Source organism: Monodelphis domestica, chromosome X, assembly GCF_027887165.1.
Source record: "Monodelphis domestica isolate mMonDom1 chromosome X, mMonDom1.pri, whole genome shotgun sequence".
Taxonomy (NCBI): Eukaryota; Metazoa; Chordata; class Mammalia; order Didelphimorphia; family Didelphidae; genus Monodelphis; species Monodelphis domestica.
In genome coordinates, this window is record NC_077235.1 from 46,082,939 (window position 1) to 46,099,382 (window position 16,444).

Sequence of the window (16,444 nt, forward strand, 5' to 3'; positions counted from 1 at the left end):
TAAACATATATATAACTATATTCTCCCATTAGTACCTGTAATGCAAGTAACCCAGAATAGGGTATGCCATGGTGTCCTGTTGTGCCATCTCTTCAGGGAAACAAGCTAGCCCTAAAACAGGGACCTTAACCAATCAGTAGCTTTCTCCCTGTCCTTCTACCCTGATCTTCACTCCTTGAAACCTACACAAACCTATGTGCTATTCATTCAAAAAGTCTTTGCTTTTTGGGCAAGACTCCCCTTGCTGGTGAACTCAATAAACCATAATCGGTCCAAATTCTGTTTCTCAGCCAGACTGTTGTCCCTGGTACCGATAATCCCAAGGAGGTCACTGGTAAGAAGTATGACCCAGTGTTCACCTAAATATTTAGAGGAGCACTTTTTGTGGTAATAAAAAAATGAAAACAAAACAGATGCCCATCTCTTCAAAAGAATGCATGGCCTTTGATCCAGCAATACCACTACTAGGTTTGTATCCCAAAGAGATAAAAAATGGGACAGGACCTGTTTGTACAAAAGTATTTATAGCTGGTTTTTGTGGTGGCCAAAAATTGGAAAATGAGGGGATGCCCATCAATTGGGGAATGGCTGAACAAATTGTGGTATATGGTGGTGATGGAATACTACTGTGGTAAAAGGAATGATGACCAGGATGATTTCAGAAAGGCCTGGAAAGACCTCCATGAACTGATGCAGAATGAAATAAGCAGAACCAGGAGATCATTGTACACAGTAACTGGAATATTGTGAGATGATCAAAGGTGACCAACTTTGCTACTAACAACAATGCAATGATCCAGGACATTTCTGAGGGATTTATGAGAAAGAACACTATCCACATCCAGAGAAAGAACTGTGGGAGTAGAAACACAGAAGAAAACATATGATTGATCACTTTACATGGGTGTATGATTTGAGGTTTCAGTTTTAAAAGATCACTCTATTACAAAAATGAATAATAAGGAAATAGGATTTGAGTGATAATATATGCATAACCCAGTGGAATTGCTTATCAGCTCTGGGAAGGGGAAGGGTAGAGGGGAGAAAGACAACATGAATCATGTAACCATGGGGAAAAACATTTTAAAAATTAAAAAATGCATGTAGAATTTAATTCTAGTCCATTTAAAATATATTGTTATTTTTTAAAAATAGATGCCCATCAATTGGAGAACAGCTAAGTAAATTGTAGGGGATCTATGCCATGAAATATACTGTGGGAAAATACAAATGATATGAATAAAGAAAAGCATGGAAAGATCTAGGTGAACTGATGCAGAACAATATAAGCAGAGTCAAGATAGCCGTATGCGTAATGGCTAAAGCAATGGAAAGACAATCACATCAAAAAGTGGATGGTTAAAAAATTACAAAAAAGAGGCATGGCTCAAAAGAAGAAATGTGAGATGACACCCTCACCTCAAACCTACGCAGAGGTGGGAGGCTCACAAATATTACACATTGCTTATATTTTCAGACTTTTTTGATGTACTGAAGAGTTATGCTAATTTTTCTTTTTTTTTTTTTGGTCTTTACAAATATTCTTTCTTATGTGGGATGGCTCTCAAGATAGAGAAAGGGGATGAACACTGAAAAAACTATGGTGATGGAAAAGGTATCAATAAAATCTTAATTTAAAAAAGATATTATAAAAATTTGAATTCATTTTATACATTGGGATCTATGTTCCACCTTATCGCTCTAAAGAGCCCCAGTCTCTGGCTTGTCACAATCCTTGAAATTCCTACCATTTGGGTTAACCTCCCAATCACAGAAAAGTTGAGTTGAAAGGAGCCTTGGAGATTTATCTGATCCAACACCTTTATTTTACAGATAAGGAAACTGAGACCCAGAGCTCTGGCTAGTACAATTAAGACATTATCCACAGGAGGCCCCTGGGAGGAGGTAACCCATTAACTCATTAGTATGCATTAACATTGAAGCATGGGTTTATTCATCAGCTTAACTTGCTGTCACCTCACAAAGAACAAGGCTCTGAAGGAATGGAGCAAATGTGACACAAGGCAGGGAACTGGGGGCTAAAAGAGTAGGTGGGCTTCAGCTGGAGATTGTAAGGAAATGAATTGCAAAAGCTCTGTGGTCCCACTGGTTGCACTGTCCTGTCCTCACGCTTGATAAGTAGGAGATAGCTCCACAAGTATGAAGAAACTGAGATCATCCCATAGAGAGCTGGAATGAGCCTAAGAGATCTAATCCAACTCTTCCATCTTGCTGAAAACAGGACAAGTAAAAGGACTCCCCCCACCCCAGGCTCACACAGAGAGTAAATGATGAGCAAACAGACCCCTTTATTTCAGAAGGCAACGTTCTGTCCATCTCCCACAAATATGTACCAGCTCACTTTGTGGCTCCAATGGGAAGGTGATTGACAAGTGAGAGTTCTCACTCTGGTCCTGAGCTGTCTATTGAAGTCGAGCAAAGGACCCCACTAGAAATCAGGTGCTTAAAAGGGAGTCAAAGAAGAGGATGGAGAAATGTAGAGACAGTTTGGGGTCCTGAAAGTGCTGCCAATGTGGCCAAACATGGACCTACGCTTGGAATATCTGGCTGTACTGAATACATTTCTATTATTTTTAATTCCTATTTGATGGGTTTTGTGGCCAAAAAATCCATCCCTTGGAGACTGAATGTCTGAAGATGATCATGATTAGCCGCACTTGTACCAGAAGCCCTTCCCTTTGGTAGAAACTCAGACCAAAGCACTCCATGGCCTTTCTCCTTCTCAAAAGGCAAGATCATCCGCCCTTGTAAAAGGCAACTTCTGAACACCAAAGGGCAAAGTAAAGACTCTTTTTGGGCTACCAACAAAGTCTGAGAAGTGGCAAAAGCAGGTCATTAGGGAGCATGGAAGGGGGCAGTGAAGGAGGTTGGTCAGTAGCATAATAAGAATGGGGTTCTTAATGGACAGTTTGAGAGACACATGAATTGTAAGACTTCTCAGAGTGTGATCATCTCTGAAAGATGTAGGGGAAAAAGGCCTGGATAAGAGATGCCTGGGAAGGGTTGCAGTCTACACAAGTGGAAGGTATGTCCACATGGAGAAACACTTGGATCAAAGGGGAGTCGAGTGATTGATCACAGGCAGGCAAATGAGTCGTGTTTCTGCTACATCCATGAAGGACCAGGTAGAAACTTGTGGACAAGGACAATTCTGAGGGACTCATGAGAAAGAACACTATCCACATCCAGAGGAAGAACTGTGGGAGCAGAAACACAGAAGAAAAACAACTGCTTGATCACATGGGTCAATGGGCATAGTATTGGGGACATAGACTCTAAGCGATCACCCTGGTGCAAATATCAATAATATGGAAATAGGTCTTGATCAATGACACATGTAAAATCCAGTGGATTGTGTGTCGGCTATGGGGGGGATGGGAGGAGGGAAGGGAAGGAACATGATTCTTATAACCAGGGGAAAATATTCTAAATTAATTAAATAACATTTTTCAATAAAAAAAGAAAAGAAACATATGGACACCTTTAGTTTGGGAAAACTCACCTGTGAAGTAGGGAGACCAAGCAATTAAAGCGTAACCTGGGAAATGGAGGGAAGATATAACTTCGTAACTAAAAGTTTAAATTTAATTTTTTTAACCCCCCTACCTTCCATCTTGGAATCAATACTGTATATTGGTTACAAGGCAAGAGACTGATAAGGGCTAGACAGTGGGGGTGAAGCAACTTGCCCAGGGTCACATAGCTAGGAAGTGTCTGAGGCCAGATTGGAACTCAGGACCTCCCATCTCTAGACCTGGCTCCCAATCCACTGAGCCACCCAGCTGCCTCATAAATTTAATTTTTGATAGGAGAGGTAGATATATCAGAAGGGGTGAAAAGAATGGTGAGACCAGTTTACATGGGAGTGGATACTCAAAATACATTTTGGCGGGGCAGCTCAGTGAATTGAGAGCCAGGCCTAGAGACAAGAGGTCCTGGATTCAAATCTAGTTTTAAACATTTCCTAGCTGTATGACCCTGGGTAACTCACTTAACCCCCACTTCCTAGCCTCTTACCTTGAAACCAATGCACAGTATTCATTCTAACTGGGAAGGTAAGGGGGGAGTATGCGTTTTGCCTATTTCTTAAGTTTACCCTGTGGCCAGGTAGATAAAGCCCCTCAAATCTTCCATATTGGTCCCGGATGGTCCCATCACATAGTGCTGTATAAAGCCATTTGCCTTGAGCACCATCATCTCTTGCCCTACATCTCAAAACCTCTTGACACTATCCCCCATTCTCTCCTCTTCAGCTCCAGTCTCTGATGAAGCGGTGGCCCTCCTCAACAAGACCAACCCTTCCACTTGTACAGAATCATGCCCATTCTCTTGCTCATTTTCGGTCTCTCCTTGAGTCCTACCACTGCCTACAAAGATGACCAAATCTCCCATCCCTAAGGAACTTCTCTTCCAAAAAGACCCTACCATTTCTTCAAGCTAGTCTCTGAGCTCTTTCTCCCTCTTCACCCCAAAATTCATGGAAAAAGCCGTCTATACTCAGTGTCTATACTTCCCAGCCCCTCTCAACATGGCTTCTAAGCCTTGATAGGAAAGAATTGGCCCCTCTCTGACCCTTCTTTTAAGATAGTTCTTTTCCTAAGAGCCAAAGAAGCTGCTACCCACATCAGATGGGCTAATGCCCAAGCTAGCGCCCTCAGCCGATATTGACAGGGCTGGCAGCTCACCTAAGTTCACCAAAAGGCCCATAAACATAGTTTCGGGCCCTTCAGACGTGGTGGATGTCCAAGGAGGCTCAATCACCAGGCCCCGCTCTGCCGAGTAGCCATATTTCCTTCTAGAGATGAGAGAGTCCAGTGTACCACAGCTGAGAGCTGTGTCCTTAATGAATAGCCTTTCTATGGCTAAGTAAACCTCCTTTGTTAGCTGTTGAATGACTTACAAGTGCCTCGTTTCATTCCAATATTGGGCCCAAATGACCAGAGGCCTGGCTTGAATCAGGCCCACCCACTACAAGCCCCATCATTGCACAGACCATACTCACTGACATTGCCAAGCCCAATGGTCCTTTTGTCAGTCCTCATATTTCTTGAGTCATCTCCAGCCTCTGACATAGCTGGTCCCCACATGGAGCTCTCCCAGACGCCACCCTCAGTGGCACTACTTCCCAGGATGTCCTCGGCACATGTTTTGTTTTTCATTTTCTGAGCATATGATTCTCCTAGAGTAGCGTTGGCGAAGATGTGGCACTCATGCAGAGCGGCACTTGAGGACACTTTTGCATGACCCACCCCTCTCTCCAGCCACCCAAAGCAAGCACTTCCTCCCTCAACTCTGGCCAGTAATGTGGCGGGGTGGGGGGGGGGGGCTCATAGGCAGCTTGAATTTGCCCTCTGGGCACTCAATCTCAGAAAAGGTTCCCCAACAAGATCTGGAGTATAAGCTCCTTGAGAACAGTAACCATTTTGGCTTTTTTCTTTGTAGCTCTGGCCCCACACTCAGTGCCAGGCCCCAAATCCTCCCAGACCAAATGCTTGTTAATAACTAGCATTTATTTATACAATGCTTTAAGGTTGCCAAACACTCTCCATGTCTTATCTCATCTCATCTTCACAACAACTCTGGGAGGTAGGTTTTTTATTATTTTTTATTAATATAAATATAAAATTATATTTATTATTATTATCCCATTTTACAGATGAGGAAACCGAGGGGAAATTTGCCAGGGACACATATCTAATAAGTGTATGAGGTAGGATCTGAACTTGGCTCTTCCTGACGCTGAGTCCAGAGCTCTCTGCACCACTTAGTCGCTTGTTAAGTGAATACTAAATGAACGAATCTGCCCAGAAAGCCAAGATTCTGATTCCATGATTATTATTTCTGTCCCCTAATATCAGGCTTTGAGTGTTCAGAAGGAATCGGGTAGGCTGAAAAATCCCAGATACACTGGTAAGACTGTGCCTCCTCATTCTGGCAAGGGTGACGTATGAAGTTACGTGTGGCCCATCGTTGTATAAGAAGGGGTCTGTTCAGAACCACAATGACGCTGAGATAGTAGAGCAAGAAGAAGAGGCGCTCACATTATGCTGCTCTAAGAAACCTAAGAAAGAAGATGAAGTGTCCAGTCTTAGGTGGCCAGGATGGGACCTCCAGATGCCTCTGGGCCCCACCCGATTCACAGATCCCAAGGGGAGAGCCTTCCTGAGCAAATGAGGCAACATCTGAGCCATGACGAGAGCGAATCAAGTCTCCAAATCACCACAAAACCAAGTATCAAGCTAGGATGTTCAATAGGGAAGCAAGAGATGGCAGGAAGCATGGCTTGGAGGGTGAGTGGGGCAAGAGCCAGATCCTAGTCATTTGCTCACATTTGCATGGATCTGGCCAAGTGATTTTGCCTCTCTAAGCCTCAGTTTCCTTACCGACAAAATAAAGACGTTAGGATCAAAGACCTGTCTAGTACTTTCCAGCTCTAAATCTATGATGCTGTGACAGAGAAATGAGGCTTTGCCTCCCCAACAGTCATCCTTATTGCTTGTCAAGGAGCCCAGCAATTCCCGACCCCCGCTTTCTCGTGTTAGTTACCACACTGGTGATGCTGGGGGCTCAAACAGCGGTATAGCTCAGTGCCCAGACAGTGGGGACCAATTTTCAAGGACACTTGATTCAGCCTCAGAGCAGGCTGGTGGAGAGAAGGGGAAGATGGGGCCTTCCAGAAAATGGACATAATTGATTGTTGTTGTTGTTAAGTCATTTTTCACTTGTGTCCAACGCTTCCTGATCCCATTTGGGGTTTTCTTGGCAGAGATATTGGACTGCTTTGCCATTTCCTTCTCTATCACATTTGACAGAGGAGGAAATTAAAGCAAACAGGGTTAAGTGACTTGCCCAGGGTCACACAGCTAGGATGTATCTGTGCCTTCCTGACTCCAGTGCAGCATCACCTGGAGGTCTTTTGATTTGATTATCTGGCAGTAAATCCGCTGAAGGGCAAATCAATGCCCCAAATTTCCTGATCCTCAATGAATTATGGGATTATAGATTTCAAACTGAATGGGAACCCAAAAGTCAAAATCTAACTTTATTTTATAGATGAGGAAACTGAGGCTCAGAGAGGTTAAGTGACTTGCTCAGGTGCACACAGCTAGTAGAATTTGAGCCCAGGTCTTCTGACTTTCAAGTCCAGTGCTTTGTCCACTATATACCATGTTGTTTTCAATGAAAATGCTCGCTGCTTTCCACAGATCCAGATGGAGATGAGAAGAATTTAGGGGCCAAATTGAAGGGGAGGAGGGACGGTGAAATCTCCTTAATGAAAAGATGGTTTTGATTGTGGGATAGCCTCTCAAAGAAAAGAATAGCTCCTTTCTCTTGCATTCCATTCAATAGAAAAGGCCCCAGATCCCATTTGAAGTCAGCAGATTGACAGACTAGATGAAAATTCCTAAAACAGGAATGCGGGGCTGGAAATCAATGTTCAAGGCCCATTTGAACCCTGGAGATCACGGATCTGATCACGTTAGTCATATGTGACGAGACGAGCCCCTCCCTTCTCCAGGGCAAATTTCTATCACAGCAATAGAAAGGAAAGTTTGGAAATGTGAGACGTCTCTGCCCATCCTTTCTCCTCAGCTCAGTTTGAAGCTCCTTCCTTAGAGGGTTGGTACCGCCTTCGTAGCCCCCTGGAACTTAGCACAGTGCTAGACACACATCACTGCATTTACCCTTACTGGTCGATGATGGACTGACTGAAGTCCCCGATTCTTAGTCTGACCTTCAAAGCCCTCCACAATTTGGTACAACTCAAACTTTCCTGTCTATTCTCAAACAACTTCCTCCTACACGCTTTCTGTTCCAGTGAAACTAGACAATTTGCCAGCTCCCAAACATACCCTGGATTTTCTAACCTCCATGCCTTTGTTCATGCTGTTCCCTACACAAAGTGCACCCCACCCCCCACCTCCCCATCTGGCCGCTGAAATTCTTCAAGATAGAACACAAACATATTTTGGACATGTACAATGTGGGAATTTGTTTTGCTTGACTATGCACATTCGGTACAAGGGCTCTGTTTTCCTTTTCTTTTTTTTTGGTTCCAAGTGAGTGGGTGAGGAGAGAAAATAAATACTTCTTAATTGAAAAATTGAATTAAAGTTTTAAAAAGACATAACTCAAATGCTACCTCTGCTGGTGCTTTCCTGGACTCTCCCCGAACCAAACAGATCTCTTCCTCCTCGGCCATCGAGCAGGACTCGGTTTGCCAGCCTCAGATCCGCTCATTAGGTTCTAGTTGGTGTTATCGTTTACGTGGGTTGTGTGCCTCCGACAGTTTAGACTGCAAACTCTAATAGAACAGGGCCACTGCTCATATAAATGTTGTTTTCCCCAGTGTCTAGCCAGTGTTCTCCCTGAAGAAGGTATTAAAATATTTGATGAATTTGAACTAATATAAGAGGCGGCATGGTGCAGTGGAATGGGCACTGGTTCTGGAGTCTAAGGATCTGGGTTCAAATCTTGCTTGTGATGCCTATTATCTGTGTGACCTCAGGCAAATCACTAAACGTGTCTGCACTGCGGTTTCTTGATCTGAAAAAAATGAGCATGTCAGTCTAGCTGGCCTCTAAATTCCCTTCCAGGTTTACCTCTGTGAGTCTCTGAACCTTGGTCTCGCTATGAGTATACATCACTTTGATTTTGACCTTTTTCTCCCTTCTCTCTCTGCAGTGATCATTGCCCACGGAGAGATGAAGCAGGATGAGAGGGCCGTTCCCAGCACAGTCCTGTAATAAACAGGTCAGAATGAGAGCCCTGCTCTGACCCAAACTGGTCCTCAAAAGAGCGAAAAAGGCCCTGCTGATTAGGAGCGTGACCCCAAAAAGCTGATTCTCCCTTTAGCGGGGAGTAAATTAGCCCAGCGGCTGAAGCAGGGGACTGAGACTTAAGAGACCCAGGTTCAAGTCTCAGCTCTGTATGACCTTGGACAATTCCCTCTCCTCTCTGGTTCTGAGAGGAGTGAACTCAATCTCTAAGGGCCCTTGCAGCTCTGACATCATATGACTCAGAAGTCCTGATGAATTCGTTTCCTAATTGTTCTTCCCTGCTGGTACTGTTAAACCCCAAAGCCATTAGTGGTAATAGAGATATATCAGAATGCCAGTTCTCTCCTCCTTGTGAGTAAGCTGCTCAGTGTGCTCCGGGATAAAGTGTAAAGGATAAAAAGTAAGGGATAAAGCGAGTGAGCCCCATCCCAGGTGTAAAGGTACCAGCTCTGGACCAACATGGCCAAGTCCAAAGGATGGTTTCACCTGGTGCCCAACTCGGCCTGGGCCAACAACCACTCCTGCCCCAGAATCACCAGGAGATTGGCCCTTGCCCCCTCAAATGTTCTGGTATGGTGAGACCAGAGAAGACTCCAGGAGGGGCCCTACCTAGGCATGAACACCTTCTGCTGCTGCTGCTCAATAAAGCTAGAGAAGAAAACAGATGTCTTTTATGGGGGCTTGAAAAGGAACTGGAGGCCCTTTTTCTTTTAGACTCAGCCCCCAGTCTACTGGTGGTACCTAAATGGAGATATCCCTACATATCAAACATGGCGGCAACAACCAACCCTAGCGTTTCTCTTACACAGGATCCCAACCTATTGGCCGTCCTCTCTGAGGGGGAAACCAGGACAGTTTCATTTGGGTTTTGGATCCACTTCAAAATGAATCTCTTCCCATGGCACCTTCCCTGATTTCCTCATCACTCAGCCAAAAGTGAACCTCCATTCTAAGAACTCTCATTAGACCTTGTTAGCCCTTCTTTTCTTTCTTTTTTTTAACCCCTCACCTTCCGTCTTAGAGTCAATACTGGGTATTGGTTCCAAGGCAGAAGAGCAGTAAGGGCTAGGTAATGGGGGTTAAGTGATTTGCCCAGGGTCACACAGCTGGGAAGTGTCTGAGGCCAGATTTGAACCTAGGACCTCCCGTCTCTGGGACTGTCTCTCCATCCACTGAGCTACCCAGGTTCCTCCCTTCTTTTCTTAATGTAGCATAGTCTATTCCATCTTATAGTTATCTGTGTATATGTCCAGTCCTTGCTACTAACTTTAAAGTTCCTTCAAAACAGGAACCAGATCCTATCCATTTTTTATTCCCTTCAGAACCTTGAACAGTGTTGGCCACTCATTACAGTATGGTGAAGGAAAATCAGGACATGTGCGACTTCATAAGCATATGTCAACAGTTTGATTTGGTCCTAGATAAGCATATATATCTTAAAGGATAGACTGAAGAAACATAGTTTTGGGTTATGATAAAGAGGCATAGCAGCTGACTAGGCTATAGCCCAGTCCTGTAGTGGCAAACCTATGGCACACATGCCAGAGGGGGCACTCAGAGTCCTCTCTGTGGGCACAAGCAACGTCGCCCCAGCACAGAGTTCACCATAGTTTGTTACTAGAAAACCAGAGGGATTCAGGGACAGGCTGCTCCCCACCCCCTCTTCCCACATGCCTGAGGACATCACCCACCCCTCTAAAAGGTTCACCATCATTGCTCTAATACAATGCAAAAAGTACAGTGTATGGCATGAGAGGGCCTGAGTTCAAGTCTTACCTTTGCCTCCTACTACTCATGTGACCTCAAGCAAGTCACTTCCCTTCTCTGTGCTTTTATAAGACAAAGTGGCTAGACCTAATATCCTTTAAGGTTCCTTCCCACCCAAAAATTTATGATCCTATAATCTCCAACTCTTTGACCTTTTTCAAGGTAATGACTCAAAATTCTTTTTCCCATTATAATAGTGCAGAGTATAATATCTGGAATCCGGAGAACTGGATTTGAGTGTTGACTCTAAGGCATTCTGCCACGGACTAGCAAATCCCTGTACCTCTCCTAACATTAGCTTCCTCCTCCACAAAGTAGACATCATAATTCCTCTCCTTCCCTTCCCTACTGGCTTGTTACTAAGAAAATATTTTGCAAACTATTAAAAAAGTGAGCAGCTATCTCGATGCCGATGATAATGATGATTACCAAATAGCAAAGAAAGTGAGGCTCATGATGGAGCCATGGGGGCTACTCCAAAATGGCTGTTTGGGAATCTTTGCAAAAGAGGTTTCAAATCATTCATCAAATTCAAATGAGTCACCAAAGCCTAGAGGGACTAGGTATGGGGGAGGGAGGGTGCTAGTTTATTTAACACCTACAACATGCCAATGAGATATCAAGTTCCCCATGCAAAGGAAGAAGCTTGGTTGGGGCACATTCCCTCTCCCCAAAGATTAACTGTGATGACAGGGAACATGTGTGCACGTACATTTCTTTTAAAGAAGGCGATTTGTCTCTCTGAGGTACCCTAACCAGTTTGTGAGATCCCAGTTGCTATGGCGGCTGCTTTTGTATTGAATAACAAAGTGGCTACATCAACTGGGGTCAATCTGCATAAATTATATCTGTCCCACACCCACTTGGACACCAGCATTTGTCATGGAAGAAATATGCTTCCATCCCTAGCCAGAATGACCTGGAAATAACTCTGGCAAACCAGCATTTTTCAGGTGTGTGTCCAGCACCCAAGGAGCCAGTCATCTAGCTCTGGCAAAGCTAAATGCCTACTGACCTATCGCCAATGACCTCACTGCCGCCTACTACTGGCAAACCAAAATCCTAGACAAAGGAGACAATTAGACGCAGTTTTGAGGAAAGACAAAACCCCAACTTTGAATGTGGTTCTAGTTCCCTGGCCAGAAATATAATCCCCGTCTCTCCAGCTCATTGGGCCTACGTGTGCAACAAATAGGATGCTCCAAAAGCAGGCCCATGAAATTTGCCGCCATATTGTTTCTGGGTCTCTTATGTCTCATCTCTGAGAGTTTTGACATTCCACAGAATCCAGCATTATATTATCACAGCCCAACTTCCTTCTGTCCACATGGAACACACTGAAGCTCTCTGAAAATAGTACAGTATTGTCAGCCCTCCCTTCTTAATGGTACCATCACTCTTCAGAAAGAAGTTGCAGGTGAAACAGAGACTATTTGTAGTTCGTTTGCACACTCAGAGAAGAGGTTTAAAGTCTCCTTCACAAATATTTCCTTTGCTTCATCTCAGCAGGGACAGCCAGGGTATGTATGACTCAGTGGCGCCTGAAAGGCAAGCAGGCATTTTGTTATTCCTTCTTTTGAGAGTAGGGTGGCTACAGGGAGACTCTAAACCAGGCAGGCTTGAAACTCTTCTAGAAAGGCCACCAGAGAAGCTGGGCAGGGCCATTTGGGCTTCTGGGGTCACTGGTATTTCCAGGGCAAGTAGGAAGATTGTACCCGTAGGAAAAATGGGTCCCATGGTTTCCAAATGACCATGAGATGATAGGAATGAGAGTTGAAAAGGACTGTCAAGATCATCAAGTCCAACTAGCTCATATGACAGAGAATGAAACAGAGGCAGACGGTAGCTAGAGTGTTTATCTACTTGCCCAAGGTCACACTAATAACATAGACTCGAGATTTATGCCCAGGCCTTCTGCCTCAAAATCCACTAATGGTTCCCCTATATCTCTAATTTTATTGTTTGTTTGGGTTTTTTAAGATGAGAGATACTGTAGTAGAGGCCACACAGACCCATGGAAATAACCACAGCTTTGGAGTCAGATAACATGGTTCAAATTTCAGCTCTGTCACTTACCACCTATGTGACCTCAGGTGAGTCATACTTTCCTTATCTTTAAATGGAAGGGTTGCAACTAGATGGCCTCTGAGGACCCTTCCAGATTTGGAATCTTACCACAACCTAGGGCAAGTCTCTTCATTTATCCTGGGACTCAGTTTCTTCAGCTATAAAACAAAGGGACTGGAGGATCTTTCCAGCTCTAGAGCTAGTATCCTAGGTGTGACCTTGGGCCAGTCCCTTCTTTTCCCTGCATCTCAGTTTCCCTATCTGTAAAACAAGGGGGTTGGAGTAGATGGCCTTTGAGATCCCTGCCATGGCAGAACTGGGATCCAATTAACCCATCTTATAGTTTAGTACCAACTACAGTCACAGAACACATCCTGGCACTTTTGAGTTTCCAGCTGAATTCTTTGTGACTGCTAACTTAGACACAGGGAAGCCACATGAGAGAAATTAGTGGCTTCACTTGACTAGTACTGCTGCCATATCAGAGAGGCACTCGGCATCTTGGGGGATCTCTGCCTCTCCACTCTACCTGCACCTGTGGCAAACCAGTCTATGATGGCTATATCTCAGGTGCCCCTAAAGAACACAGCTTCTAGAGTCGGAGGACCCAGTTTGTAACCGTGCCTCAATCACTTATTACCTATGTCACTCTGCACACGTCCATAACTTCTCTGTGACTCAGTGTCCCCATGTATAAGATGAAGGTCCCTTTTAGTTTTAAATCCATGACCATATGAGCCTACTTCATAAGGGGATCTACAATGCCATGCCTTTGGAGTAGAATAGGTGCCCCAGAGCAGATCAGGCAAATTCCCACAAGGAGAGGCTTTACTGGGCAGTTCAAGAGCAAGAGCCCACTGCTGTTTCTTCGTATCTATCCCATAATCCTCTGCCCAGGGAAATGCCAAACAAGTGAGACAGTCTAGAAAGAAAAAAGAAAATGGCTTAGGACACAGCCTTAGAGACCGCCTAGAGGTAAGGCGGAAGACGCAGATGAAGATTGAGCAAAGGAAACTGAGAAGAAACTGTCAGAGAGGTAGGAGGAGAACCAAGTCAGATTCAGGAAGAGCAGCAGAATGTAAACAGTACATTTAAATGCTACAGGGAGATTTAAAGGGATGAGGATTGAAGAGGGGACCACTGGATTTAGCGCCACAGATAAAATTATTGGAAGTCTTTCTTGAGGAACAAATCTGAAAATATTTCTCCTCTAGTGAAATTCATCTGAAGCTTACTGAAGTCTGGATAGGCATTTTGGCTCCTCCCTAACCATTAACAGAACACTGTCACATGACACTTGGTCTCCCTAAAGGCACACCCCAATCACACCCCAATCATTAGAAGGAATCTTTATGTGCATGTTCCATGCACTGTCCTGTTCAGATATCTTCAAGAGCTCTCCCTATTGCCCATGGAACAAAGTTCTAACTCCTCTGTTTGGCATTCAAGGCCCTCTACAATCTAGTACAATGCTATCTTTCCAGTTCTGTGTCCTCCCCTTAGAACACATGAGTTCCAGCTAATCAGGGACTCCTCCTCTCTGCCACCCCTGTTGCATGCCATTTCACAACATGCACCGTGCTCTTTCACATCTATGCCTAGGGCGGGCCACACTGTTCCTGGTTCTGGGGAATGCTCTCCTTCCAACTCTCTACTTCTTTCTTTCTGATACCACAAAGCTCAGTTAGATTTGCATCTGGAAAATTGGCAAAGATAACAAAAGGTAGAGAGTTCATCATGTTGGAGGGACTGTGGAAAGATCGGCACGACAGCACACTCACTGTCCTTGGAATTATAAACAGGTGCTCCCAGTCTGGAATCACACCCCAAAGGGGCATCAGATGTCCATACACATCAGAAATACCACTGCTGGGCATCTTCTTCCCAGACATAGAGGGAAAGGTCCCCTCCACAAGATGCCCTAGAAGCACTCTGTGTGGTAGTGAAGAATGAGAAGCAAAGTAGACACCTAACGACGGGGAAAGGCTAAGGAAAAAATGATGGGAGAAGAAAAGGAGGAGTTCGGAGTACTCGGAGTGGTGAACGTGAAAATAGAGTGGGCAGAACCAGTTAAACAATAAATACAAAATGATGGTGATGAAAACAGCAAAGACAAAAAAATGAATGCTACATAATCGAGACACGCAGCTATGGGCTCCCTCCAAGACTAAGAGAAGATACATCTCCCCTTTCTTCATCATTAGTGATGAGGGACTGGGGATGTGGAAGCCTAGCACATGCTATCAGTCACAGTTAACATGATGGTTAGTTTTTCAGAACTGTTTTTCCTTTCTTTTTTAATCTGTGTTTCATGGCAAGTCCTGGACTATCATACTTTCCATGGAGCCGCCTGTGCATCCTGACTCTTTCCAAGGAGCACATGAGGTCAGGTCACTAGCTAAGAGCCATGGGCCACCGACATCTCCATCCTGGTCTCTTGGTCCCTAAGATAATAAAGTGCTTCAAAGACAATTGGCCAAAAAAGGCCCAAACCTCCAACTATCTATCCAGATAAGGGAGTGGAAGATAACCATTTCCACTGGAATAAATTGATCTACAATCTCTCTCCCGAAAAGTAGTGTTACTCTTAGGTATGCTGTATTTTTGGTGAGGATGACAGATAAACATTAATGTTCGCCATCTTAGAAATGGGCGAAATGAAACCCAGAGAGACTACCAATCAAAATAAAGCAGAAATATCATATAAAAAGATCATTAGCCAATGAGTCAAGAAGTTTCGCTCCTGCCTTGGCCTACTTAAAGAATGAAGAGGGGGAAAAGCTCCTCCCTCTTTTGAGTATATCACTCTAGAGGAGGCCTGGGTTCCCTCAGCCTTCCTACATTAGAAGATGGCAGGGATTCTTTCCCTCCAGTTCCCCAGCTACTACAGTGACCCCAAGCTCAAACACCAGGCAGTGCCAATTGGGCCCGATGTGCTCAAGCCAGTGACTGGCCCCTCAAAGCGCCCGCTGCCTCTTCTGCTTTGTGTTTCTTTCTCTGAGCACAGGCCACCAAACAGCAATCCCAAGAGATAGAGGCTTTTAATTGTGGTGGCTATTTGGTGAGTTCAAGAGTTCATGGGTTCCTAGCTTGGTGCCGGCTGCCCAGCAGGAGGAACTTCCTCCAACTAGCCTATTTCTCAGAGAAGATGTCACCCTTAAAAGGATGAAGAGAGCCCCAAGCCAAACCCTAAGTGGCCAGATCTGGATCTCGTGAGCTGCTCCAAGGTGAACGTGAACTATCCGCTCAGCAGTCCTGCCAAGTTGTCTTTACTTCCCAAGAGAGCACACTACATGGGATGGGTTGTTGTTTTATGTTTCAATGTTTATTGATATGCACTGCTGAGTCTGTGTTTTAAGCATTTCTTTTAGTGGTTAGGAAAATAAATAACTGTCCTATACATGATCTGCTTTGGACACACCAAGTACCTTTTCTCCAAGGGACTTTTTAATCCCTTTGGGGGGAGCCCCTAGACATGAACCACACTGAAGCTTTGTTGTAAAGACTTTCCCCAGAACTCTGGGGATGGAAGCATAACAAACCAAAGAGTGCAAGAACCCTGATCTCCTCTCCGGGGTCAGGCTCCCTCCTGAACCGAATGGGGCCTCGATGGGCCCAGAGCAGGAGGCTTTGGTGGGAAGGAACCTCCTGACACACAGTTGTGATGAGATGGGGAGGGGGAGAAGAGGCGAGGTATTAGGAAACAACTGTGACTTTAGAACAAAGGGAACGAGATTTTCAAGCTCAACCAGAATGCTGCCTCTTCTAGGAAACCTTCTCTGGCCCATTTACTCCATCGATGACAACCT